Source organism: Aythya fuligula, chromosome 1 (genome assembly GCF_009819795.1).
Source record: "Aythya fuligula isolate bAytFul2 chromosome 1, bAytFul2.pri, whole genome shotgun sequence".
Taxonomy (NCBI): Eukaryota; Metazoa; Chordata; class Aves; order Anseriformes; family Anatidae; genus Aythya; species Aythya fuligula.
In genome coordinates, this window is record NC_045559.1 from 34,107,135 (window position 1) to 34,133,688 (window position 26,554).

At 35.5% G+C, this 26,554-nt stretch overlaps 1 protein-coding gene across 2 annotated transcripts in view; it reads left to right on the forward strand.

Moving 5' to 3' along the window:
* SLC16A7 (solute carrier family 16 member 7) overlaps positions 1 to 26,554 on the forward strand; it is an 80,728-nt gene that overhangs the window by 12,287 nt on the left and 41,887 nt on the right. The window contains exon 1 of one of the 2 annotated variants that reach the window (XM_032183366.1): positions 22,060 to 22,081. The exons of the other annotated variant lie outside the window; for it this stretch is intronic. The gene's annotated coding sequence lies outside the window, so the exon portion shown is untranslated. Of the gene's footprint in view, positions 1 to 22,059; positions 22,082 to 26,554 lie in introns of those variants that run through there. 2 annotated transcript variants of the gene reach the window in all.

Below are 26,554 nucleotides of genomic sequence, written 5' to 3' on the forward strand. Positions count from 1 at the left end.
CGTACATGCACAAAATAGCTGCTGTAGAGCTATAACAAAATTGTACAATCTGAATCTTTTGTCTGTGGCTGTTAAAGCTGTTATATTTCTCTCAAATACTCAGGGTGGCTTGAAAGAAGCTGATTAGTTCAGAGAGAAAGAAAAAAGAAAAGTGAGCTGTGAGGGAAAGGTGCTGCTGTGGCAGTATTCAGGCCAGCTGGGAGTTGCGTAAAATTTGTATCTCTCTTGAGGAGACTCTGTTGGCAGGACTTGTGTGGATTTCTGCCCATAAAAATAAACCTGCTTTACCCTGGTAGATACTACAGCCAAGAGTCTCTCCCTCAAGGCTGAGGGCTTCTGCCAGCACAGCTGCCCCTCTAGGCAAAGCAGAAATAAATTATACTTTAATCAGTAAGCGGTATATCTCCTTCTTTAAATAAAATTATTTCATCAATTGCCGAATACTTTTGTCACTATGCTTATGTGAAGTAATGCATACAACTATCACATTCCCACTATAATGTACACCTACACTTACTGCTTACTTGTTTTTCATCATTTGGATGAAAACTGAGTGAACCTCCAACAAATATAACACATATTTAAAGATTTATGTATGTAAATTATAAACCTAAAAGCTGTAGACCATGTGTATTTTTTTACAGGCTGGATACAAATGTTTTTCCTTAACATAATTATGCAACTATAAATATTTGTCAAGTTAAAACTAAGAGTTACAGGAGCCTTTCACAAGACTAATACCATTAAAAATTAAGTTGCCAGAAAAGACAGTGATATAATTCTATTCAAGCTCATTTGCCTTTTACCTTATATTTTGTAATGCCTTCACAGCATACAGTCTCCTCTGAAGAACACCTTTTCTATAACTCACTAATCCTCATGTACACACACTCGGTTCTACAGAATTAGGCTTAATACATTATCTGATCTGACTACAAAAAGATATTTTTCTACTCTAAAAAAAATACACTGCCTGCAAACACCATAATCCATGAAAGATAAATGGAGGGATTCAATACCAGAATTTGAAGTGACCTGAGTAAAACAGAAGAATGGCAAAAATATTAATGATTTGTTCACCCATGTCCTTCATGAGCTATTTAAAACAAAACAAAGAAACAACAACCACAAAATGTAAGAAAGTTAGTGGCTATGATTATACTGCTTTATTTAATGCATTAAGGGGTTACTGAGATAAGAACAGCTGTTAGCTCTGCCCTTATAGCATTACAGCCATCTGTAGCCTTAAAAATAATTTTGGAGGTAGTGCATTCTTTTATCTTGTGTCTGATTGTGTATACATTCATATAGGTAATATAAGGTGGTCAGAAGATTAGGGGAAACATTAAACAACACTCTTGTGGTGAACAAGCCTGAAGTCAGTTGTGGAGTTTTTCTTCATTTGGACTTTGTATGCTGGCTTGAATGTGTGCTTGAATTACTAGAGCTGTAACAGTAAGAGGGGTGAACCCACCAGCCTTGGAGGCTGGTGGATTAGGGAGGCAGAGTGGACAGCAGGCTGGCAGCATGTGCTCCTGTGGGGCAGGCAGACGCAGCGGTGGCTGCTGTGGAGGGCTGGCAGACTGGTAGGGAGCATGTGTTTTCGCAGCAGTGCCATTGCAGTGAATGCCAGATTAGAGGTAGTGAGAAGGAAGCTACTGATATTTCTCTTCAGCCTGAGCTTTTGCAACTTGTGCACAAAAGTACACTTGTGTACACGGTGTGCTGCAGCTTGTAACCAATCCACCGGTGTGTTTGGCTAATTCTGAAGGGTGGTGTGCAAGAGGGAGAATTATTACCACTACCTCTTCCCCATTCCTCACCTTGGAGGCAGATGAAAACCCTTTTTTTTCTTTTCACTGCCCAGGTACAGCAGCTCTGCCTTGTCCTGCTGTTGTCTCTTCATGGTTCCTTACGGTCTTCTCCATTCACTTCTTGCTATCTCTTAATGCTAACCACTGAAAACAAGTGCCTGCAGGAGAATCGAACAAGAACCAGACCAAAAGGCTATGAGTTCACACAGTGTTAGGCAACATAACATGCAACGTAACTTTCAGATTTGCATTTTCTTCATACCTAACACACTCAAACTTGTTTTTATTAAGTACTATCATGCCTTAAGGCATGCCTTATTACTCAAGCTCTTGTGTATCTGCAGTTACCTAAGTCAACAAAACTTCAGGCCTGAATGATAACACTTTTAAAGTAATTCACAGAGAATGACTTTAACTGAATATTTATTTTATTTTATTTTATTTTTTCCCCTGCAAGTTGATTTACTAGGAAATTCTTGGCCTCATTCAAAAAGTTTGCCACTTTATCTAGCAAACAGTTACTGTTTTTCTGTTCAGTAGTGAACTCTCTCTCATGAATATCCAATATCTATATCAACAGGAACATCCTTTGCTGTTTTGTTGCCTTGAATAAAATATATTCTGTTGCTTCTACTCCAACATTCACAAGAAATTGTATTTAGTACTACACATTTTGTAGACTTTCAGAATGATACATATTCAGCTTTTACAAAGTGCAGTCTCACAAAATCCCACAAAAAATATGAGACAAAGTATTTGTACCTTATGCAAATTAATGCCTTATTAGCAATTTAATCAGTGCAGTCAAAATTGGCTCTGAAAATGCTGCCTCTCCAATTTTGCAGCTCTGGGAAATTGTCCAGTCTTTACATAAGGTAAGCTGTCCTCTATGTTGTTCTGTAAAACATCGTACATTTTTTTTTAAGTTTTAATTGGTGTTTCTTTGGATGGTTTATGTGATGACTTAGTTGAGTAAATTGTGAATTAATATGGCACATATGAAATTTGTCACTTTTTTTTTTTTTTTTTGGACTAAAGACAGCTAGATATTTGCTTTTGCTATATAAGACTTGTCCTGAAGATTTACTTTCAAAAAGGATAGTATTAGTTGACTATGGTATGTACATAAAGCATGAGGTAGTGTATTTTCATATTCCCTTTCCATATATTTTCTTCTATGTAGCCATGATAGCCACAAAAACATTAGTAATGCAGCATTTCTGAGTTGCACATTTTATAAACGCAGCAAAATAAAATTGTGCACAAAATATGAGTATTGCAGAACATGATGTTCAGAGACTCATTACTCAGCCAAAATGAACTTTTTTTTTCTTTTTTTCTGAGCAATGAAGAAAAGATAGCAAAATTTCAGTTTTCAACACCATGCTGTCTATCTGTGGATCTATTTGAAGGAAGATTATAAGAACTATTTTTAGAATCCAGAACACATACTTTTCAATTTCTTATTTTATTATGAGTTGAATAAACAAGAAAAATCACCTCCTACTCCCCAAAACTTAACATTTAAAAGTATTTGACTCAAATAAGCAAATGAGTTATTATTTCAGTCTCCTGCAATACCAAGAAAATGTATTATGAGCATGTAGGCCTGGTTTCATCTGATCAAATGCTGAGTTCATCAGCATAGATATCTATAATTGAGCTAGTTACCTAAACTCACTTTATATAATAGCAACATATGGGCACTTTTAGGCAACAAATACTTTTATTGTAGCTTAGACACCTAAAAAGGTCAGTGAGATACATCCCAAAAGCCCATTTCTGCCCATTGACTTTTGCCCATTGAGAACGCAGATACTGAGATCCCATGTAAATATCAGCACTGTCAATTTCAATGTCTGTGATGAATCTCTCCCTTAAATCATAAGGAGTGACACATGGTGTGTAAGGCAAAGAATACCCTGAAGTGCTTTATTACAAACCTTAATCTTTCCTAATATACGAAAAGCTAAAATTATGTGGCAGTAGAAGAAGCAGGAGAAATCGAGACTCTCCACCAATATCTGAGGTGTTGTAGGGAATCAGACCAAAATAAATAAATAAATCACACCAACAGAAAACACTGTGACCAAATCCCTATTATTAGAACAAAGCATTATTTAGTTTTAAGCACTATTACTACTGCTAACATAAAGCATTCAAGAAAGCCAACATCATTAAATTGTGTTTGAAGGACAAATTGTGCTGGAGTATTAAAGATACTACTTGGCTGTATGCAAATGGGACTAGTTTTTAGATGTCTGTAAATAAGCAGGCATTGTACTAGAACAGACATTAGTGAGTTGCAAACTTGAGTGGAAGGTAAGCATCTGAAGTAAATGATTGTTGTGAACCTACTTAGATTTTTATAGTTTAAGCTCATGATCTGAGAATAAAATCTCAGCCTCTTTCTGAGGTCTGGATCTCTTCCAGGAGTGAGTGGTTAAATTTAATGAGTATGTGCGTATGTGTGAGTGGGCTGCAAGGTGCAGTAAGGCAGTTACATCAAGGCATCCATATCAGAGGTGCTCTCAAGTAGTTAGATCCATATTTAAAAATCTCCTGCAGTTATTATTCACAAAATACCCTGCTAGATTCGTCCTGTACATTGAGTTGAGCAGTAGCCCTACTGGTATCTATACATTTTTATAGACAACAATCCAAGACAGCATTAACTTTATTTTAGTCAAGTTCAAGCTGACAGTGAACTGGAAGCCAGTTGTCTGCCACCTTTGTGCCCTGTGCCAATTAGCTCTGTCACTCAGAAGCACACTTTAACGTGAGCTCTGACCTTCTACCTCATGCTCAGTTCCCTGAATTTAGAAGATTAGGATTGCTGTAGGAGTGGATTTAAGACATTCTGTTTGGTATCTGAAGTGGGTGGACAAAAGCTGGTTCTGATCCGCCACTGTGGTGCCAAGTTAATGCTGTTCTGTGCTGTGCTTGCTGATGTTGACTGTGCAGTCAGTGTCTCCAGAGGTCAGCTGGGGATTCACCTTCTAGGGACATTGAAGTGGTACCCAGTGTTGATGCTCTTTTCTGCATCTGCTGTTGATGGTTGCAGAGATCTGGAGGTTGCAACTGATTTGTCTTCCCCAGTCCCATTTTTCCTTGGGTGGGACAGGGAGCCTGTGAAAGGAAGGGCCCCTCCTGAAGGCCACGGTGGGGGGAACAGCTTTGCTGACACAAGTGAGAAGTTGCACCCAGAACTACATGCAAGTTGTCAAAATCTTAACAGAGGGTGTCCAGCAGAAACAATGGCTTGCTTCCTATTTCTTCCCAATAATAGGAAACACAGTATTGTTGTTACCACATTCTCTCTGTCAGAGTTCAACAACCCGTGTTTACTTCCCTTTTTTTCTCTTATGTGCTTCTGTCAGCAAACATGTTCCCTTCCTGCCGTTGTCCTCAGTGCTGAGATAAATGCCGCTTGCGAAGAGCCCTCCCTGCAGTTCTACATTAGAGACTTACCTATGCCTGCTACATATTATCTCCACTATATTTCATCCTTCCTGGAGGAGACATTTCAGCTTCAAATTAAAGTTTCACACAGTACAGAGATTAATTAAATGATAATATTTTCTAATGTTTAGGCCGGTCTTTTTCTTTGAGTAACCCTTGCATTGGGTACCTTTATAGGAGTTCTAAAATTGTCTCAATTTCCATGACAGATAACCACAGCTCTTATGAACAGTTCTCATCATTAGCATCATTATTTTCAGATAAATAATAATAAAAAAAAAAGGTGTAAGAATTGCTTCTTTCCCTCTGAATATTCCAAGTGCTGGGCTGTAAAAGTTACAGCAGTTTTCTCATATAATCTGTCCGAGAGACAGCCTAAAATTCATAAACAATGCTCTTCTAAGACCTTTGAGACTTTAATATTTGTTGCACAGTGGATATTTGGGACAAGAAGTTTCATTTTTTTTTTAACCTGAGTCATCAGAATGTTTTTTCCATTTCACTTCAGTGTGCAGTTTCATCCCTTCCAGCATTTATCGGGTCAAGGAATAGTGAATGGAACTGGTGAAAAATAACAACTGTAACAACACGTACGCTTTTTGTTTGCTTCTCCAGCAAAATAGTTAAGGTCATTATTGAATTAAAAAGGAAGATGTTTTGAAGTGAACTTGTGTATGCATTTTGCTTAGAATTCATGAGTGAAGTTGTGATTTGTTCCAAGGTACAACTTGCCTTTTATATATGCATTTATTTTGTCATCAGTATGGCAAATAATTAGATGTTTTTTTTTTTTTTTTCTATACAAAAATGGTGAGTTCTTGTACAAATAAATTCTGGAGCTCTGAAGCAAATTCTGCATTATTGTCAGCAAAGTACAGCTTTTTGATTAATGTAGTGGCTAGTATTGCTTATTAATACAAAGAAGTTTCTAATTACTCTACAAAGCCTAATGTGGAATTTTACTATGCCTGTAAATGGAACAGTCTAAAAAAGTCTAAGTTAATTGCATATTTATAGTCAATTGCTGGACAATTTTCTTCAAATGAGAAAAAATATTAGACTTTTGGAACTTATTAGCTGGATTGAGTGCCTGCATTTTGCTTTTAAGTTTCTGCTTATGATCTTTAGAGCATTTTGTATTAAATTTTTAATTGGTTGAACAAAATCATATTAATGCTCTACATTTTAAATGGCAAGTTCACGCCCACCATCTCTGTAAATGCTGAACTCCTGCAGCATTAGGCATAAGCGATGTGCAGATGTCCCCAGACAGTAGCAGTCATTTTGGAGGCTATAGCATTTGAATGCACTTTTGAATGCACACATTTCTACAGGGGATGATAAAGAAAAGTCCTGTATGTCAGACAAAGAAACTGTGAAAGAAACCCTATGCAGAGTTCATAAACAAAGGATACACTTTTGTGGGATCATGTTCTGAGTCTTGAGCTTCACCATAACCTCTTGTGCCTCAGTAATTTGAGATGCTCGTTGGTTTGGCAGTTGGTCGCACAAAATAAACTATCCAAACATCATGTGTGATCATCAGCCAATCAGGTCTCCAAAGAGCCTTTAAATGTTCAAACTGAACAAAGGCTCTGTATCTATCAAGTTCAGATTATTGTCTTGGACAGCAGCTCCCTGCCAGGTAATGTGCTGTTTTTCTATTTCCTTTTAGCTTTACTTTGTGTAATAGATAGTTTCAGATTACTGTGGTAATCCATGCAAAACTAATTGACTAATTAAATTCAAGACAAGTCAGTGCACCAGTACACATTGCACAATATTTGCTATCGTTTTTTTAATGATTATATAGCATATATTGACAAAAAAAAAAAAAAAAAAAAGAAAAAAGAGTGAAGTGCTTTACAAAAGAAATATTCTAACACTCTTCCTACCTCTAATGATTTATAACAAGGATTGATACGACTGAATGGTGAAATTCCCTGGTCTTGTCAGGCTTTATAGGTTTGATTGGCATTTGTTCTTCATGTATTTTGCCAACATTTCTGAGAAAATAGAGTTCAAAGATGAGACTTCTAAGGAGGAACTTGAAGAAGTAGCTCAGATCAGTGTAGCTCAGGTCAGATTTCAGAACTGATGGATGTGAAATGTAAATTGGAGTTAGAATGAAGGATGTGATGGAGGTTGCTATGTGGCTATGTGACTTGGATTGAATTAGCAGAATGATAAGATGGTGATGAAGAGCACAAGCAAAGTGTTTGGCAGAAGCACAGCTTCTAGGAAACTCAAGAACCTCACAACTAATATGCAAAAAGATGAATGAGGGCAGGAAGAAGATTTGAAGACAAGTTGGACACGGCTGAGACAACAGGGAAGGTGGATGATCTCTGTGGCAACACGTGTGGTAATAAAGACTACAGCCTAGGCTGACAGGGAAAATTAATCTTGTGTTCTGAAGTAACATACAATTTATAAATGCAATATCAATTTTACTTACAAGAAAAGTCATTATCATATACATCTTATTTTCATAAGCATTTGGGAGGGCAGCAGTAACATAAGCCCCTTGCATGGAACCAAGTAATGGAATCAAAGCTATTCTGCCTTGCTGAGCACTTACGCGGTTGGTTCATTGGCAGTGCCAGGGATTTTTATAATAAAGAATGATGGACTGCTTTTAAAGCAAGCACTGTGGGTGTCTATTTCACTGACACAAGTAACTTTGTTTCAGTCTTTTGCAACCTCAGAACTCAATGTCCTATGACTGAGTTTAGCTGTAGGCACTTTAAAATTATTAGATTCCTTTGAAGCAAATGAAATAGTAATTTCCAATTCTGTTTTTCATATATAACAAACTCCCCCCTCCAAAACCTCCAACCAACCTAAACAGTTTTTCTAGTGGTTGATGCATTAGCAGTTTTACAGTGGCTGTTTATACAACATTGTGGACAAGTGTTTACTGGGCTCATTTCATGGAGATAGGATGTCATTTTTAAATTCTGTTTTTATTTTACCTCTGTTATCAATGTTTGCAGCTTCAAGGTCTAATTCTATGCTTACTGAGCTCAAATCAGAGCGCAAAACTGTCTTAGATTTCACTAGAGATGGCTCAGTGACCAGAATTTCATTGTCATCTTCACAGCTCTTCTAAAGCACTCTAATGGCTTCCCATTTAGCAAAGCTTAATAACTAAGACTACAAAATCAAAAATTACTCAACAGGTCAGTGGTGACAGTTTTCACACTTAACTTACATTGAGTATTTTTATACCTCTCTGTATATATTTTTGGTTCTTATTTGTTCACGGTATGTTTCTCATTAAATCTACGTGAAGCATTATACATAAACTGTTTCTGAAAAAAAAAAATATTGGGAAGATTAGAAAAAAAAATACTGTTTTTCACCAGGTGCTGGAACCCCAGTGTTTTTTCATGTGGTCCCATCCTGATGTACAACTGATGTATTGTAACTCTCCAACAGTAAAAACAGTCATTTGGTATTAGTAAAGATAAAAGGAGATAACAGAATGCTGTTCCAAAAGGATAAAGATAGAGAGGCCTTTGAATCTTTATATAAAGGACTCATGTTTGAACAAGTGTGATGCAACATGCAATCTTAGTGAAGCTTCAAAATGATGACAATTCCTTTTGTTTTAGCTTACCTCCTAAAACTCTGTTTTTCAGATTGTCACACAAAGTCGACTTGCTAATACACCTCTCTGTCCCCTTAAAGAGTTGGAAAATGGAAAGAAATGGAGTAGAAAAAAAATAATAAAATCAGCTTGCCTTTCTTCCCAAAAGTCACAGAGAAAGGAAGCACTGTGCTTGACCCACATAACAGAAGAATGCAGGAGAGTGAAAGACGTGTGCAGTGTAGTTACAGACATTATAAAATAATCACTGCATGATGTTTAAACATTGCTTTATGGTGTTTCCACTGAGATATTCCATTACGATGTGATGACAATGAATCATGGTTGAACTTTGCTAAGAGCTCTTGCCATGACTGCATTCTTCTCTAATTTTTTTGTTTTGTTTTGTTATGTTTTTGTGGATTGCACATGGAAACAAGGCAGAGAAATTACTTGAAGAAAGTAACTAAAATAGAAGTGGCAAAATTATAATGGCACTTATACAGAGACAAACTTTTCAACACAATTTTATTTGAACTTGTGAATATTATTTTATTCAAGTTAGAAGTGCAACTTTAAATATAATCTTGTAGAGAATGTGAAAGAATGCCTTTAAAAATGTCCCTGGGTAGTGCATATGTGTTGACAAGTGTTGTTTTTGTTTTCTTATTTTTTTCCATTTCTGTAGACATAGCTTATATACAGCAACTAATTTGAGAAATAATATTCCCAGCTAAAGAGGGAGATTGAGACAAGAGTTTATTATTATTATTATTATTATTATTATTATTATTATTATTATTATTATTATTATTATTTTACTGGTAAGGTGCTCAAGATCTGTAAAGCATCTCAGTTCAGCTGACAGTGTTTCTACCAGACCTAACTCCTACACACTCAGATGGCAAGTCTTTAGAGAAGGGAAAAGTGGCATCTGGTGATTCAAAACAATACAAAACTGATGGAATCAAGTTCTTGTAGATGACAAATGGATATAGCCATCAACCTCAAATAAAATTACCATATGTGATGCATGAAGGTCCCAAAAATTCTGGCAAAACACTCAACTATCTGCATTGTCACATTTAAAATTCTGTACTTTGATTATGCTAAAACAAATTAGTATTATAGGTTTAGAAACAGTGTATCATAATTGATGCATTTCTTTGATCATAAAATCGTCACTGTATGTGGTGTACACTGATGCACAAGCTATGAACTGTACATATGCAAATTAAATAAGGTATGAAAATTATAAACTGTAATTTTATCTATACTTGTGGTTTTGCACTGCATTTTGAACTCTGATATGGGGATTGTGATTTACATGGATAATAATGCACATATAAAACTAGCAATAAATATCTGGTGTATGAAGAAACTGGAGAAGGAGTAGTAGGTTGTAATAACAATTCTAATTATTTTAGTAGTAGTAATAGTAAGTTTTAACTGCAGGACTCAAGTTTAAGCACAGAAAGGTCAAAAAAAGGAAAGAATGGGCTGTGACTTTGCCAAGAAAGAAAAGATGTAAAAATGGCAAAATTTTATTCAGTGAGGTAACTCCTTTTTCTGGGTGATATTCGATCTGATGCGTGCTCTGTTTGTTGGTGAGGGTGATTAGTAGCTAAGAGTAAGGTAAACTCAATTGTAGTTCACTGCATTTGTATAAAGGCTCACATCTGAAAACATTTAATCTGAATATTAATTTTATTCATATAAAAGAATATTTAGTTGTTTTTCATAGAGCACATTATGTGAAGTTGTGTGTTTTCTTTTTTTTTTCTTTTTTTCTTTTTTTTCCCATCAGTACTTCCTTTAAGAGGCTAATCAGAGTGAAACTTTATACCATGCAGCCTATTAAGAATATGCAGAAGTACTAAAGTGCTGTGTGTAAGCATTCACAAGAATTGCTCCTTTAGTTCAAAAACTGAAATATTTGTTGATAATAAGGTGGAAGCTGTAAAAATGCATTTCTGTTCTTTCTCTTTGAAATTCTCTTTGAAATCAGTAAACAATGAATTAAAAGGGTCAAATTGTACATGTATGTAAAACCGACCCTTTGGTTAAATATAGATAAATAGTATGAAAATAAAATTTAATTAATATTATGCAAAATCAATTTTTCTAATTCATAATTTGTATGTTTAAAAATGATTTAATACAGAGCTCTGTTTATACACTGCTGTTAATATAGATTTTTTTTTTTTTTAATTTAAAATCCACTTTAAAAGAAGAAAAACACATGAAGAAAATGACACTTGTGGATCTCTATGGGATTGACAAGTGTCTTTTGCATAACATTTCTAACAAGCTGCCAAATATGAGCTAAATGTGTCCAGTCATATGCTGAGATGTTATAACACTTTTTGTATAAAGATGCAGTGCCACGGACAGTAATGCAATGAAGCAATATTTCTCAGCCAAATCCTATTTTTCAATCCCCTTTAATTTGCTTGTTACATTTTATATATTTGGGTTCAGTTTTTACATTAGTATATAATAGTACCTGGCAATTTAAACCCTGGCGTAAACCTATCACAGAGGATTACTGTGCTGTGATGTGGTGTCTATGGTATATATAGATAACTTTATCCATAATAAACAGTATATATGTTTTAAGGCAATTAATCAAGGTGGTGATTTTTTTGAATCGACACACAATCACTGGTTGGGTCAGTGTGGGTTTGTATAGAATAAGAACCCTACAGTTACCCTTAGATAATGAGAACCAGCATCAATGTTTAATTTATTCATTTCTTTTCACTTGGAAAGTCAAAATGAACTGGTATCTTCATTTCTGCTTCTATAAGCTTTCAAATTAGTTTTACTTTTTTGTTTTCAAGTAATATTTAATTTGAAATATCAAAAGAACAAAATTAAATTCTAGGTGTCTATACAAAGATGAGAATGAATAAAAGATAGTTTCTGTTCATTGTAAATTTCAATAACAACAGTCTAATTTTAATGCAGCTTAACTATTTCAGAAGTCGTTTGACTGTCAAAGCCAGTATTGCTGTAAAGCAGTGAGTGGAAGCAGTCATCCTTGTGTTAAATGGGACAGATGATGACCTTTTTGCATTTATCATGTGATTAGAAGTGCAAAGAACTTTCTCCTTCAAGGGCAAGATACTTTAAAGTGTCAACAGGTGGATCAAGTTCTATTCACAAAACTGGAAAATTTTATGGCATGCTTTCACCTTGTCTTAAACAAAAAGAAATTTAAAGAACTGAATAATTAAATTCCAGCACAAACAACTGATCTGAACTTAAATGAACTGGATTATTAAAGTAGTGGATAGGCAATTTAGGAAGTGCTTTGAGTTCTAGGACTCAACTGTTGTTTAAAGCCAGGTCCCCTTTAGAAGACCAGTGCTACATTAGTTAGGATTCCTTCTAGACAGCATGTGATGCAAAAGGAGCTGCGAGATGGAACAGCATATCCCCATCTGTTGCTGGCCAGCTGTCCTGTATATCCCCCTCCTTTTCATGAGATCAGCCTGACAGCAGTAGTTATGCTCTCAATCCAGGATGCAGCTGAGCTGCAAACAGGAAGCAAAAAGGGGAAGATGAACTTCTTAGTGGTCATTTGGCCTGTCTAGAAATCAGTCCCTGTGTGTGTTGGGCTTTCTAGCTCTGAACCAGAAAAAGATAATTAGCCTCTGCTTGTGCCACTGAACCGCCAAAGAGTCTTTTCCTAGAGGCATGCTACAGTCCTTGTTGGGAGAGATAATAACATTGTTTATTTATTTATTTATTTTTAGGGAATATTGTCTGAAGAAATTAGTATTTTCCTGGTAACTACCATTTTACAATGCTTAATAATGAACTATTTTACATTTCATTAAATTTAGCATTGCCTTGTGTCAGGAAAGCTCTTATCACTTAGCCTCCAAAGACTAACTCCTGCATTTGGGAATAATAATTGCTCTTCCTTCTTCAGAATGGTTAATTTTGCAATATGTTCAGGAAATACACTACTGACAGTAACTGCAAAATGTTCTAGTCCACACAGTGTCTTCTTATACCTAGATCTGCGGGAGAAAGATGAAATAATATCAAACTACCTTTTTAATGCTTGTTCTAAGAGAAAGGAATAGTGGCATTGCTATATATCTATTTGAGGAATAGGACTCTTCCACATTTTGGAAATATTTTAGACAAGGTTCAAAGTGCAGTTTAGGAAAGTAGAATGGGATGCAATTCACTCCTTCTGGATTTGCCTTAAAAACATGCATCATTAAAGAAAACAAACTTTACAATGTAGATGCACAGGAAAAGGAGAATTAAAATATTGTAGGAAATTTGTAGGAAATTCTTATAAATCATCTTCTGAAACATATTGTTGATTTTTATGTCCTTAGTTCTTCCTTTGAAACCTTTTCAAAGGACCAGGAATAGTAATGAGTAAGTAGTTTGTTATTATATTTAAATATATATGCAAAAGTATATATATGTGTGTATGCATTAAGAGAAATCTTCACAAAAAATCTAATAATTATATTGGTTGTACAGTTGAGAATCCTTCATTCTATAGAATACTTTCCTAATGGAAACTAGGTTCCATTTTACACCACTTTTTATAGTCTATGTCCCTTGCAGGAACATGAAAGCTAACAGATGATGTGAAATTAATGTTCCAGTCAGCCCAGTATCCTGTTTACAAAAGTGTTTCACTGGATATGCGTAGACTATAAGAAACTGGAAATGTCTAGTATGATCTTGTAATAAACATTTGGTGGTTTGATGTCCATCATGTCTTGTGACAAGTTTCCCCCTGTCAATCTGAGAAGTGTTTGTAAAAAAATACTATTTTTAAATCTACCTAATCCTTTCTTTGTGTGCCCCCCCTTTGTATTGTGAGAAACAGCAAGTGGTTCTTACTTTCCTTTATTACATCATTCAGATTTTATAGTGTCACAGACACAGCAGCAAGAATATGTGATTAATATCATTACATCACCTTCAGACTGCCTGGGAAGAGCCACCTCATGTGTTTTACTTCATTCACAGTTATCTCTGGTGACCGTGTGAAGTGTTATGTCATTTTTCTCTTCTCCCCCATTCCTGTCAGATTCATTGAAGCTCTTGCCTTGGCTGACAGTAAACTTCAGATATTTGTGAAAGAAGAGTATGATACAAATGGATTTTGAGAAAAAAAAAAAGAAAAAGGATACTCATTTGATAATACAGTATGAACGTTTTTGGCTTGGTCTTTGTGTTTGTTTCACAGCCTTCACTTTCTTGGGAATGCAGACACAGAGAAATGCTGGTGCAGCCTGGTACTCAGGCCACTGTTTGAAGGGAAGCCCCTGGCAGGCTTCACACAGCAGCCAGTGCTCTCAGAACAGTTAGGGAGGTAATTCATACCTATGCTGCTGGCTGGCCCTTGCTGAAGTTGTCTGAGTTATGGCTCCAGGCGAAAAACTTAATCTAAATTTGAAATGGCAGGTGGATACACCATCAGCCTGAGATCATTGTAATGTTATGGTGGTGCTCAGCTCAAGCAATCATTACGGCTAGTGTGCTAGGTGGAGAGGTGTTAGAAAAGCAAAAATAGAACAGTTGCTCTGTGGGGAAGAAAGTCTCTGACACACTTTGGTTTTGTCGTTGTGTGCGATGGGAATTGTGGCAATCCTAAGTGATGTGAGACCTTGAGACATGCAGTGGAAAGGCAGGACTAAGGAGGTGTCTGTGATGAAGAGAATATGACGTGGGGGACAACTGACTGTACTAAATTGAGAAGTTTGCATGAGCAGCAGCCAGAAAACACTTCATTTTGCTGTTTTTTTGGATTAGGACAATTGAGATGTGGCTACAGGAACATGAACTGGCTCTTTTTGAGCATGGTGACCTAAGATTATCTACTCAAATGCAGAAATCTTTAAGCTGTGAAACAGAAAGCCTTTACCTCAAATAGTTTTATAACAACCACTCATCTTAAAAGTAGACATCATTAACATTTGAAAAGATCTGTTTGAATGAGGGCAAAATTACACCCTCTGCAAATCAGAAGACAAAGGATAGTTTCAGGAGGAAGCAATTTTTCATTTTATGCACCTTCATTCCCACAAAACAGGTAGTTCAAAAATATATTGAATAGTGAAATAAAGAAAGATGGGAAAAGAAGAAATCTTGCTTAATGACAAATCAAGAATCTATAAAATGTATTTTTTCCAAATCTGGTGCTACAGACACTTTTACTTCCTTATATATAGACCATCACTGTATTAAAATGACTGGTATAATGAAACAATCATTTAAAGGCCTCAGCGTGTACATTGCTGTATCTTAAGCGGCTTGGATTATCTGTGTCTGCCTATCTATTGATTTAGTAAGATGGGCTTTTCAGAGATGATGAATTGAATTTTAATAGCACTACGATGTATACAGTTACTGGTATGTCCTCAATCTGAAATTCAAAATGACTCATTTTTAACTTGGAAATAAGAAAAGACATAAGCAGGAAGGTAACTCCATAGATTAGGAATTTTTCCATTAGTAATGAACTCTCTTTCACATGTTATTAGGAAACTCATTTGTATCCATAACTATGAAATGCACCATTGGAACAAACATTAATATTTTTTGCTTAGTAATTCATCTCTGACTCACAAGGAAGACTTACTATAATGTATGAAAATATAAAGAGTTAATTACAGTCTATTGAAAAGCCTTGTGAGATGCATTGTATCCTTCACATAAGACACATTGTTTTCCATCCCACAGTAAGTACTTTATTTGTTCAAAATGATCCCATGGTATTCATTTCTGACTTGGCAAGAATGATTTAGATCAACTGTATGTACTAACATCTGGCTGCATAGTGCAGCTGAATTACTCATGCGATAGCAGTAAGAGAAGAAAATGGCAAGCAAATATACATAATTTTAGGCTCAATGGCCCAGTATTCTTGTGCAGTGCTGGTTAAACAGACCAACAAAGCAGAGACAGTTTGAGATGTGTTAATATGGGAAAATGTAATTAGTTCCAAAATAAAAGTTACTGTAATTTAAGCAGCAGATATAAACAGGAAAAATTGTGCTAGGCATGTATGTATTCAAATCATGCTGTAAGGCTGGTGATTTGCTGGGTATCGTACAGTTGAAACAGAAGTTTCAAGAAGAAATGACAGAAACAAATCTTTCACCGGTAGATATGTTATCACAATTAAATGTATCAACAACAAAAATGTGTCTTTGTTAGTTATTGCAGTTGTCCTATTGGCTGAGTCACAAAATTGCATCTAAAGACTAGGGTAACAATTGATACCTGTTCTTGAGGAACATTTCATTTCAAACACAGAGGTGTCTGAAGGGCAAGTTAACCTTAAGTTGATGGAGAAGTAGGTATGACTGAATTTCCTTATCCCACTAGGAAAACATTGTCCTTTAGCTAAATATAAATTCTTCATCTCTCCTTCTGTGCTAACCATAAGAGTGCAGAAGTTGAAACTTTTTTTTTTTTTTGTCTGCCAATATTCAATAAAAGCAATTATCATTTTTTTTGTCTCCCAGGTATTAATTTATCCATGCATCCATCCATGCATCCACCCATGCATCCATCCATCCATCTCTCTCTCTCTCTTCCTCCCCTTTTTTCTTTTTTCCCCTTCATCTGACACACAATTCATTTTTTCCTTATCCAACCAAGATTCTACTGAAGGTTTGTAACATCCCTTACTTTCAAAAAGAAGCTTAAGGTGGCAAGCTCTGACTTTGAGATCCTAAGCAGCACTGACCATGGCATCTCCCCAAACTCTCATCTCCCCGAATTATTTTGACGTTGGTGCAGTCTTTAATTCTTTAACCCCAAATTTGTTGTGGTTTGGTTCTGCAGCTAGTGTAAGAACTCTCTGTTTGTCTAGTTATCTGTATGACATCTAAGGCTTGCATTATGCTTTCTAAGCATTGGTATTAGAGAAATTAGAAAGCATTAATGCTTTCTAAGCATTGGTATTAGAGAAATCAAGGGATATCTTGTGTGTTTTGGAAGCCTAGAGCACATTTTTTAGTTGGAGGTATCTGCAGTTCCCCAGAGTGGTTAGGGGTGTGTAGGTGTCTCTGCATCACTCAGGTGGTAGGTGAATCCAGCAACAGCATAGTATTTATCTCAGATGTTCTCCAAGGTAGCAGAAAATAGCTGCTTTTCCAGTTGCAAGATAGCCTAGTGTGTGGGTACCTGCTAACAGGACCAGTGCCATGAAGAGATGTATGGTGGTGGAGATATCAGCAGAAAGCATAGACTGTCCTGATGGCCACATACCTGATGGCCACCTGTACATGGCATTGGACAAAAAAAACATTGTCTGTTCAATCTGTGGGTAATTTAAAACTGGCGAGCAAGACCATGGCCTCTGAAAAATAGTTTCAGTGTCTAAAATGGCAGGTCAGAGGGGTATACTCTCACAAGAAGGCTTGCTTTCACTGTTCCCTCATTTCATATGACAATAGTATCTGAACTTGCTTTCAGAACACAGTTAGCTTATCTGTTCATTATGAGCACCACAACTGTACTGAACTGGAAGGAGGATTTTTCTGAACTTATACCAGAAATGCCTAGCTACAGACTTCTAGCTACTTCTCAATCTTTTCCTTCGTTCCACTGTATGAACAGCACAAACGTGATTCTGCCTACTCAGAACTGAAAAGGTTCATCCAACTTTAGAAATGCTAGATTTCCAGAAGATCCTTATGTCACCATAGACACTGAGTGGAGATGTCATGGAAATATCTTATATCGCTACAAATTGTAAAAGTTTCTTTGCATTTTATTTAAATGCTGAAAGTCATCCATTAAATTCCTATGCACATTTTTACTTCTCCTCCAGTCAAGTTCATACATCTTTATATCAATAACCACAAATGCCTTATTTATTTAAATAAGTATAAGGATAAAATGCTATTTTGTTTCACAGAAGATTCAAAGACACGTCTTTGAGATGCAAGAGACTCCTGCTGTTTTTTTAAGATCTTATCATCTCTGTGACTAGAGAACCAACTTTGTTTCTTTCCCATGCCCTGTAAGGGAGGATGAAGTCAATTAAAGATAATAGTTGATGCTGTCATGATATAGTAATCAAAAATTAAGACATCCCTCTAGTCTAAAACCTGCTTTACAAAATGTTGTGTCATCTGCTTGCCTGCAATACTGATTAAAAAATATTTTTTTATGAAATTTATGTAACCTGCAAACTACCAAGTAATCATGGAAATACTTGAAATAACAGCAATAGGCCAAGCTTTTGGGACTCAGTCATTTACTGCGACTTTCCTTTCAACTTTTGTTACATGTGACTTTCACAAGGTTTCTTTTATTATCCTGTGTAGTTGCCATAATAACAGCATGTCTGTTGTTGGAAACCTCAAGTTGTATTTGTTGCAGGCATACCATGCAAGTAGGAAAATTGTACTTAAGCTTTGACACAGTGCAGAATGACTTGGTTCATTTATCTGGCTTCAGCTAGCTGGGGGTGGTTCAGCAAGTTACTCTGTTAGTATAAAATTTACTTCCTTGTCATTTTTGATAGACCATTAATTACCCCTGTCAAGTAGTAGCAAAGGGATTTGTAGTCTGAGTCCTGAAAAAAGGGATTTGTAGTCTTGAATCCGGAAATTTCTGAGAGACAGTGTGTGGAGTAAAACTAAAATTAGGCTTTGGTGTGGTTTGGTTTGACTCATTTGACATCATTTCCAATGTTTGCCATTGTGCATTTGTTGCTTTATTGCTTGTGTTTCATAAACTATTACGTACCATATATGACATGGTTAAATAGGCTTTGCTAATTATATCACATAAATCAACACCATGGATATGAGATCGTTTGATCCCATTCTTCATTTTCAGTATTGGTGTGAAGTTTTATATGTTTCCACAGAACTAAAATTTCAGTTTTTAAAAGGAATAATGTTTTTAGTGGAATAATTTAGAGTCCTCATTTTCTTAGTTTAACTCACTAGAAATTTTTCCTTTGGCTGTAGTACATATTGTTTGGTCCTCAGAGCTGTAAGGTTTGACAGGGATCAAAAAAGGATATTTCCATATCCTTTTAAGGATATGGAAATATTGTGTGTTTCATTTTCTACATTGTCAGCTGATTGTTCTCAGTAATTTGCCACACCACAGAAATTATGTTGTATTTGCTCCTTGAAATACTGTTTAATTAGACCATCTGATGAAGAAACTAAAAACTTAAATTTTCTTACAAACCTGCATGAAATTCTTTGCTGATAAGTTCTATTTAACACTCAGCAGCTTGGCCCAGATCTACATCCTTTCCAAAATCCATTGAATGATGTCACTGTTGAAAGCTTTTTGGCATATCAGTTCTCCAGAAATGCTGTGGCATTCAGAGCTGGTCATCTGAGGTGGGAGTGTCTCTTAGAAAAAGTGCTGCAGTGTGATAGCAAGCCATGAATAGTTTTTTTTAAAAATACCTGTCTCTGTTGATACTATACAAAAGAAACATGCCCTAACTATTTGTGTGAAAGTACAGATTTTTCCTCTGGATTGACTAGAAAAGAGGAGAAAGGAAGAAAAATCTGTAAGGCCATAAAGAGAAGCAAACCCTATTGAGAGGAGAGAGTTGAGTACTTCTTTTGTAGCAAGTGTATGTGGCTATACACACTGCTGAGTCTGTCTGCATTTTCTTACACAATTCTCCACCTCCCTGCATGACTTAACACAGAATATAGTACAGGCAGGGTCAGTGATGGAGAACCAAAACCTCTAGTCATAAGGCTAAAAGGTGACCTTGTGCTGTGTTGCCAAATATTTTATCTGAAACCTGAACTGAGTCCTCTTGCTATATCCTTGAGTGTTAGCACAGGTAGTGAAGTATTGGAAAAATAAATAAGTTTAAATAAGATGAGTGTGGCAATATAGAAACCAGAATGGATGAGAATCGAGGTTTCAAAAAAATAATAATAATAATACTATGCATAGTATGCTATTCCCTTCAAATGAGATACTGTTTTGTTTATAGCAACTTTTATTTTTTAAAAGTAAATTGTATTTTGGCACAAAAAAATAGGCTGATATGCTCCTCTTCCCATGCCTTTTAACAAATGTTTGCTCATGCTGCAAAACACAAATTTTCAGTAACTTTGTTAGTGCAGAATGTGTGGAATTTGGATATACAATTTCTGCTAAGTGGCATATGACACAAAGCCAGCACTGACTTCAATTTTTCCAGTAAATCCATACATTTGGAGATGGGGATGAATACTGGGTCTTTTACAGATTACCCTCTTTCATTTGCAACAAGTAAAAAGGGGAGGTTATGGCTACATAATGATTTCAGATTTTCAAAATCAAGATGTCATACTTTTCCAATAGAAGAGCTTGGACGTAGATTCTAACTTGGCCTGCTAAAGATGGAATCTGTTGAAGTAATAATACTAAAAGAGATACATTTCTTTGCCTAGGAGAGAGAAGTAATTGGGATGAACTGTAGAGAGAAAGTTGCTAACATATAATCAATAAATTAGCATTGCTATTAGGCTTCCTTCACTCCCAATTAAAATAGAGATTGTCATTGAAATTGCCAAGTTTATACTGAAGACATAGGGAAATATTTTTGCAAAGTATACATTGGCCTTAATATTTTACAGTATCTCATATTACAAAGAATTATCCTCATCTGAAATGTTGACTTCAATGTTTGTTTTGCCTCTTTTTCAGCTAAAAAAAAACACAAACTCATTATTGTATTCCTTGCAAAATAAATTAATTTGTAAATTTTGAATGTGTATGCTAGACCAAATAAGAAAGTTGCATTTAAAAATCTGTGGTTTATTTTTCTTTTATAGAAAAGAGAGGGTGAGAAAGAATGTTTCTGAAATAACCTTTCTCTCACTGAATTATCTTTTCAGGCTTTATTGTATGGAATGTTTTTGATAACTATTACCTAAATTGCTGGAAGTTATCACTTTATTTTTATCAGTTTACATGTAAGGTTATTTGCATAAACAAACCTTTAATGTTGTCACAAAAATCCGTGATAAAAAAAAAAAAAAAAAAAAAAAAAAAGACATTCTGAAATTTGGAGTTCAGCCCTACTACCACTCTCGTTTTGGAAAGTTTTGTGCACTGGTCTCTTTTTCTGTTTTTTTTTTAATGTCTGCCATGGCTGGTCTTTTTCTGTCAGCCATACTTGTTCTGGAGAAACTTCATGGTATCACAGCTCTCAAAAACCACAGATGCCACTACCTACCTGCAGGTAGCTTGCCTGTTGCATTTTAATCTTTGTGCATAACTCCCGGGACTTTGACATGGCGATAAACACTTAAAAATGCAGATAGATTAAACAGGATTTGACATTGGCTTGCACAAAAGGCAGTTTTCAAGGGCAATGATAATACAGTGTTAAAGACCTTGCCATCAAGAATACATATTCTTTTACTGAAGGCTGAAAGAGAAAAGAAGCCAATAAACAATATACACTACAATAGAATCACTGAATTCCTCTAATGGACAAAACAAAACTAACAGAACTGCTAATATATAAACAGTTACACTGATTGCTGTTCATGACCTGAATAAATGGTCATCATTAGTATTTGCCTTGTAGAAATGTATTTGGCCAGTTCTCATCATCCCTTAATTCAATACAATTGATACAAAATGGAGTACAAGCTTCACATGTAAGCTTGATATACAAGCTTCATACATATAAGCTTATATTTATTAGCAAGTATATAAATGTCAATAATCAAAACTTCAAACAGCCACTGTATCACTGAATGCCCTTAAATTTCTTTTTCTAGTTGATTCAGGCTTCTAAAATTCTGCTGCTTAGCATGGTCAAAAATGCCCAGTCTTGATCGTGCTAGATGTTTTTCTGCCTTTGGGATCTGTTAAGTAAACAACATAAGGTTATTTGATAGTTCTGGGCTGTTTGACATTAGTAGAGTACACCTAGTTGGTGTCACATTGTTGGCCATGTCAGGTGACCCTGTCACTTCATTTTTAGCTGCTTTTGCAGTGATCAGAGCATTACCTAACATTCAGGTTTGTTTTCTATCAAACAGAATTCTAGCCAGCATGTTTTCTATTTCAAGAGAGTACTTCAGTTGTGAGACTGTTCAGGAGAACATTGCCGCTCCATGTAATCAAATTGTTCAGTTTTGGAGGGAATAATCTCATTTTCCATGGCTGCTGAAAATATAACTACAAACAAAATCTAGCTTGAGCTAGAGAAGTTGCTGCTTTAGAGGTGAGTTGAAGCTCTAGAGATTTTCCTGTAGTGGTTTCTTTCTGATACAGACATGTTAGGCACATGTAACTCACAACCAGTTTGCAAAGGTCTTAAGACTAAATGTTTTATTTAAAATATAAATAAGTTTATCCTAATTCTTAAGCATTTTGTTGAAATGAAATATGAAAGGCTTCCCTAAAATTACTAGAAGGTTTGATGCAGAGTGAGAGAATGGCTCCAGGTCATCTGAAATGTAAGTCACTTCCTTGACTGGAAGAATATGCTTTTGTGTAATGCAGGGAGTTAAAAATAAGTCAGGTGTATACTTATTATTATTGGTACGCTCATATTATAGATTATGAAAAAATCATTAAGATGAAAGAATAAATATAATGGAACCAACTAAAACCAAGACACTTAAAAGAAGGAATTAAATGTATCAATCAACTTGACATATACCAGTCAACTCATACTGGATTAAAAGCATGTGCTGTGGTGAGAGAACTAATGTATGCCTTTGAAGACTTTCATATGTCTTTCTGCTACATGTTCCCTGTCCTGGTTACATCAACCTATTTGCAAAATAAGCATCATATTGCATATTTTGCACATTCAGCTGCTAAGACAGCATTGTTATTCAGAAAAACAAAAACTAAAACAAAAACCTACAACCAGTTATTATATCTACATTCATCTGTGTGTATCATTTTCTGTGAAGTAAGTGGAGTACCCTAGGATGCACATAATAATTCTATTTTGGATAGAGTGTTTTTTTTTTTTTTTTTTTCTCTTTATATATATATATACATACATACATATACATGTATGTCTGATACATATGATGGTCTGTATATATATATACATATATATATATAATTGAGGATAAAGATTCCATCTGGGATTCTATAGTAGCCATTTTGTGTCAAATATGCCCTAGAGCCCTCTTTGCTTTCCTTTGCTTAAAAAAGCACTTTATTTCAAGTGCTTTATTGGCAATTAACAATGATTTTGTAGCTACATGACAGCATATGGTGGAGCAGTATCACATTTTTGCACATCAGAACAGGTATGTATGACATATTAGAGAAATAAAACTGTTTTGCAGTGTTAAGAGACAAAAGAAATAATTTTCTCAAAGTGAGGTGCACCTGTGCATATATCTTCATTGTAAAGACTTGCAGCTTGTGTATGTGAGGTACATAACTGCAAGTTATCTTTTCCTTATGCAGTTCTGGAGGAGGAACAAGTAAAACCTTGTTATCTAGCTCATGTCAACATCATTGCTATTTCTAAGTCTATTTTCATAATTGGAATGATTTTTTTTGGCATTATATAATTATTCACAGAGGATGTTAAGTCTTCACTTTCTTAGGTTTTTGGAGAAAGGTAACTTGTAAAACTTTTCTTTCAGTTCTTTCAGACTGTGTTAAGCTGTGAAGAATTATGCCTTTTTGTACTTTTTTTTTTTTTTTTTCTTTTTTTAAACCTACCTTAATGAACCTTGGGAGATGTTCCATTTGCAGAAACCAGGATACAGTGAATTTCACTGAGTGATGTAAAAGCTTTAAAGTGTGGATGATTCAAGGCTATTTAGGAGCAACCCACAGCAATGTTTGGCCACTATAGCCATACAAGTTCATTACAACCAAACTGATTCTGAGTGTGGAGCTTCAGTATGTTTATTTTATATCTAAGAGCAATTCACAAATTACAGCACCTAATATATTACTACTAGAGCTCAGCACAAAAGTTCTTCTAGTTGTGGATTTATCAGGTTGCTTTTGAATAATGAAACAATGCTGGCCCTTGTTCATGTGCTGTGTCCAAAATGAGTAATTTATCAGCTAAAACAGAACTATCACAATAGCAATTTCATACCACATATAGGCTGCCAGACTTCAAAACTCCTTTTTGCATATCTTTTGGGGCCTGCAACCCAGACGATGGTCTCTTTAGACTGTCCATTTGTATTAAGGAAAGGAGTTACTCTTAATGTTTGAAAGGAGCCCTTTTGTAACAGGCTAAGATGCTTCATAAGTTCTGATCAAAAGGCTTAAGTTCTGGAAAAAGCTGCAGAGCCACCATAAGCACGGGAAACAGGTGGTGTATAAGGTAAACACTGTTCTGGGCTCAATGAGAAAAATATTATCAAAGAATCAAATCTGGACAAATACAGAAAAATCTGAAAAAATGGGAAAAGTAAATACTTGATTTCAAGAGTCTTTGTCATTTCTCATGTCAGCATGAGAGGGAAGGGGTTTCAGAATTGTATAGTGCTTCTCTTGATCCCTTTAGTGGCTGGTCATCTCTTCATCTTGTTAAGTGCATCAAGCAATGCCAAACAATGACTTTTCACTGACACTATGCCAGAGCAGAGGCACAGACTTCATACATGTATTCTGGACATTCAATGAGGGCAGAATGTAAAAGTTGCAAATGATACAGGTATAAACAGTATGTTTAACTCTTGATCAATTCTAAAACTTTCTGTAAAGTATTCAGAGAATGTTGTAGCTCCACCATTGTAGAACAGCTCTATGAGAGGTACAGCTGTATGATACACTCTCTGGACAATGTGTACTGTGCTAGGAAGGTGTCCCCCATAATAGGCATGAGAGGTTTTTTGAACTCCCCATGTCCAATTTCTCACAATGGGTGGCAGAGTACAATCAGAATTTGATTAAATCATCCTGGTCTTTAAAGTTATGTTGTATATATATCAGCAGGTCACCTCATTAACACTTGGACAAAGTACATAGTAAGTCTGTAATTAAACATCCTCTTCCTTCCCATGGAAATCAAATACAATCCTAACTTCTTCCTTCCCTGTATTTGTTTATACTAAAACATTGTCATTGCCTAAATTATATTAGTTTTGGTACATACTTCAAATGAATTTTTTATCATCATGTTCCAGACTGGACAAATAATCGTCATACATGTACCTACTTTATGTAGCACAGTGCCATGATACCAGAGGAGAACTAATTTGCTTAGAAGGGGTAATGAGCTAATATAGCTGTTCTGCTCCTACTAGCCATGTTTAGTCATCAAAAGAGTGTGAGTATCTCTGCATAATACTACAGTGTTTCATGTAAATATGTAACTCCCCATTTACTTAGTTGTCTATTCAGTTAGAGTTTAACAAATAAAAATAGATCTTCTTTTACAATCTTTTACTAACATAAATATCAGTATGAGAGAGACTGTAAAATTGGATGTGCTGGACTTGCTGTCTTGTTTAGTGCTAGGTGGTTAGAGATGTTACCTTCCCCCTGCACAGTCTTCAAAGTGCTATTAAAATCTGATACCCATACTAAAGGAAAGGCAAGTGCATCTGCAAGGATGGGTTCTGCATGGCCACAACACAGATGTATTAGTATATCTGCTTGCTAATCTATTGCATGGAACCAGAGGTGGTTGGAGTGAGCATACCTTGCTCACTTTTTTTTTAACAAGTTTTGCTTTTCCAGAGCCCTAGGAAGCACTGGTCATAAGATAAATACAATGGTAATTAATGTCTCCATCTTGAGAAGACTTCTGGGTAAACTGTGACTGTAAGAAAAGTGTTAACATTTTCAGAATTCTTCCACTTTATTTTATGAGCTCGCTCTGATTCAGTTCTCAAATCTTTTTTTTTTCTTTTTTTAAATAAATGTATACAAAGTTTTAATCTCTGCTAAATTCTGTTAAGGCAGATGGATGAAATAGTTATTTTCATCATTTCTACTGGCCTTATATAGGTTTCAGTAATCCTTGAATGACCTCTGGATTAATTTCTCTCTTGATTCTATTGTGCTTGGAATCAGTGGCTCACATTTTAACCTCCACTGTCAGAAAGAGCTCATGCATCAAGCCTTTATGGGCAGAGATATATTGATTTGATTTTTCAGTTTGAATTAACTATACGTTTTTAATTTTATTTTGTACAAATAGATGGCTCACTTTCTTAGCTCCCACAAAGCTTTAAAAATTCTACATTACCTGAATAGCTTCTTACTTATGACCTAAATTCTTTGGAAGTTTTTAGACCATATACCTACAACTGCAGAAAATATTCTGGCTTTTCCAAGATACAATAGTTCCCAAATAATTTCTTTTAAAAGGCATTTTGCTTATTGTAAGTTTTGATGGTTCTGTCCATTTCTTTCTTACCTGTCTAAGTGGTAAGTTTCAGTACAGTACACAAGTTAACTGTAGCTAAGGTAATGTATAATTCTTTAGATCTCTCAGTTCACACTTTTAAATGTTTCTATCTCATCAGAAGCATTACTAACCTTTTCCATTTTATTAATAATATAGAAAACATTTCTTAAACCAGTAACAATTTCCAAACTGGCAGGAATACTTGAAGTGTGAACCCTTCATAAGCTTTTGCAGTCTGGAGATACTTTCCAGGCTTGGACTGTTATTTGATCCCAGTCATATGTTCCTAGGAACAGAATCCAGATCAGTTTGCTTCCTGTTACATAATCTAAGTAGTTGTCACTG